This window comes from Mustela nigripes, unplaced genomic scaffold, assembly GCF_022355385.1.
Source record: "Mustela nigripes isolate SB6536 unplaced genomic scaffold, MUSNIG.SB6536 HiC_scaffold_4630, whole genome shotgun sequence".
Lineage (NCBI taxonomy): Eukaryota > Metazoa > Chordata > Mammalia > Carnivora > Mustelidae > Mustela > Mustela nigripes.
The window spans coordinates 1-3123 of record NW_026744036.1 but is presented as its reverse complement, the minus strand read 5'-3'; the positions used below and the strand labels follow the sequence as shown (position 1 = coordinate 3123).

The 3123-nt window shown below is 39.7% G+C and overlaps 1 long non-coding RNA gene across 3 annotated transcripts; it reads left to right on the top strand.

The window, feature by feature from the left end:
* Nucleotides 1-6: 6 nt before the first annotated feature.
* Nucleotides 7-2233, top strand: LOC132009097 (uncharacterized). 3 transcript variants are annotated; one of them, XR_009401789.1, is made up of 4 exons: nt 7-83; nt 182-311; nt 931-966; nt 2111-2233. It is a non-coding gene; the product is annotated as an uncharacterized LOC132009097 (long non-coding RNA). The 3 variants fall into 3 exon arrangements; XR_009401790.1 differs by having other exon boundaries at nt 39-83; nt 187-311; XR_009401791.1 differs by lacking the exon at nt 931-966.
* Nucleotides 2234-3123: the final 890 nt, after the last annotated feature.

Genomic DNA, 3123 nt, shown 5'->3' with positions numbered 1-3123 from the left:
CACTGCCACAGGACTGCGGGATTGGTGACACAAATCTGCAGAGCCCAGTGCAAAGTGAAACTGCAAGACCCCTCACTCGAAAAGTGGGAAAGAATTTTTTGTTTTGTTCTGTTATGTTTCTTCCATGGTGTCCCTTGACATGCCATGTGTTTTTGTTTGGTATTTAATGTGTTCTCTCAAGTACAGGCATATGGATGGGTCTACTGCAGACCCTTATGGGTACCAGGGACCTGCACCCCAGGACTCAGTGTGGATGCGTGTTTTGGAACAAGATGTCAGCAGTTGCTGGGCAAAGACAAGAAAATAAGAAGGTAGAGTACTCAAGTGGAGGATGTAGGAGGCAGGGCCAAAGATGACCCGAGACTGAACACTTGAAATAAGTTTCATTGTCTCTCTGGACTTCACATACAAAACTCAGATTCACAGATAAAATGAATAATTTCAGGACCGATGAAAGAACATTTAAGCTAGGCCTCATTATGAGCCTCTATCAGTCATACCCAGAGCCCATTTTCCTAAGTCATGATTCTGTAGTCAAATTACTTGAAATCAGGGGTGCCTGGGTGGCTCAGTGTGTTAAGCCGCTGCCTTTGGCTCAGGTCATGATCTCAGGGTCCTGGGATCGAGTCCCACATCGGGCTCTCTGCTCGGCAGGGAGCCTGCTTCCCTCTCTCTCTCTCTCTGCCTGCCTCTCCATCTACTTGTGATTTCTCTCTGTCAAATAAATAAATAAAGTCTTTAAAAAAAATTACTTTAAATCATACTTGCATTTGGGTAGGTATTCTTTTAGTTTAATGTGTGATTTGGGCACAAATGCCTTGATAGTTGACTTCCTATTTGCAGAATGTTGCACAAAAGTAGTTTTGCCTCTAACAAGCCATACACTACATTGTAATTGTCTTCTTATTCATTTACCTCTCCTTCTTAAAGCTGAGCTTCTGGATTGTAATGGCTTCTTCAACTCAGGTAGGTGGCAGACACTCCATTCATAAATACATGGGAAAGGGCACCTTAAAGATAAGCATAGAGCTTTATGGAAAATGTGTCCTCTCATTGGGGAGAAAGTTGTTATGATTCCCTGATACTTCAGTAAATGTGTTCTTAATGTGATATTTGTCTGTGGCTCTTAAAGTCTCTGTGGCGTTTTCTGTGGACCACCCCTCTTATCCAATACCTCACTTCTCCAGCCAGCACAGTCTTCTTATGTCAGTGTTTGTTTTCTCTTTTCTTAGCCCAGGCTCTATCCTTGGCCTTTCCCACTGCCAGCTCTGCTTTCTCAATGGCTACTTTTTAAGATTAGGTTAAGTTCCAGCCATCCTTTTAAAGAATCCTTTCTGTAGCTCCAAAGAGAAGTTAATTTCTCATCAGCAGATCATTTTTATATTATTTAAAATAGCTTAACTTTAAGTTTATTTTTTCTGTATAGACTTTTCTTTTATAATATAAGCTCTTGGCAAACTTAGATGCTTATTTTAAAAGTGAAGAGTAATTTTCGTTTGTCCCTGATATCTTGTTTTCTTGATTCTTTGCAAAGATGATTCTATTAACCTGCTCTTAATAAGCTATTCACATTTCCTCTAGTAATAACAATGGTTTTGTATTAAAGAAACTATAGGGGGGCACCTGGGTGGCTCAGTGGGTTAAAGCCTCTGCCTTCAGCTCAGGTCATGATCTCAGGTTCCTGGGATGGAGCCTACTTCCCCTCTCTCTGCCTGCCTTTCTACCTACTTGTCATCTGTGTCATAAAATAAATAATTAAATAATTAAATAAAATCTTAAAAAAAAAAAAAAAGAAACTATAGGTTTCTCTCGAAAGCAACACATCAAACCACCTTTACCTTTTCCTTCTTAAGAGTTAACCTGGATCAGTTAAATGGTGTCAGATATATGAAACAACAAGTTTATTATCATTAAGAGTAACACCTCTTTCCTCCTTATTACAGTGTTCTTTTAGTGAAAGTAAGGATCCAGCATGTTGAATGGAAATCCAGTTTTCCAGTTTCAGGTTTCTCAAGAGTTTGTCAGATCCCACTCTATTTGGCTACTCAGGCTGCCAAAACAAAATACCACATACTGGGTGGCTCAAACAACAGAAATTTTTTTCTTACAGTTCTGAAGTGTGGAAGTCTGAGTTCAAGGTACCATCATGTTTGCTTCTGGTGAAGGTTCTCATCCTGACGTGCAGACACAGCCTTCTTGTGTCCTCAGATGGCCTTTACTGTGTACACACCTAAATAAAGAATTCTCTGGTTTCTCTCTCTCTCTCTCATGTCCATTGATTTTCATTTAAAAATAATGATTCTTTTGGATTCAGGCTCTACCTTTATGACTTCATTTCATCTTAATTACCTTTCTAAGACTTTATCTCCAAATACCATCACATTGGGGATTTTAGCTTCAGTATAAGGATTGAGGGGGAGGACCCACACACAATTCAGGACACTTTCTTTGAGAAAAGAAAAGTATCTCAAAAATAATCTTTTCTTTATCTAACATTCCTGACGACTGCCATTTCTATTGTTAGATATGAAGATATCAATTGATATTAAGACCTTACACTAAGTGAAATAATGAGATACAGAAGGACAAATACTACCTTAAACACTTATATGAATCTAAGGCAGTCAAATTCAGAGAAGGAAGGAGTAGAATGGTGGTTGCCATTGAGGGAAAAATGGGGAGGTATTAATCAAAGGGTAAGGAGTTTCAGCTATTTGGTTGAGTAAGTCCTGGAGATCTACTGCACAGCATAGTGCTTATAGTTAACAATATTGTGTACTTAAAAATTTGCCAAGAGGATAGCTCTTATGTTGAGTGTGGTTTTTTTCTAAGATTGTATTTATTTATTTAACAGAGAGAGAGAGAGGGAACACAAGCAGGGAGAGTGAGAGAGAGAGAAGCTGACTTCCCGTGGAGCAGGGAGCCCGACATGAGGCTAGATCCCAGGACCCTGGGTTCATGACCTGAGCCAAAGGCAGATGCTTAAGGACTGAGCCACCTTGGAGCCCCTTATGTTGAGTGTTTTTATCCGAGAGAGAGAGAGAGAGAGAGAGAGAGAGAAAGCAGTATGCAATAAGAAAGAGCAGGAAAAAATTGGGAGGTGATGGATATACTAATGGCCTA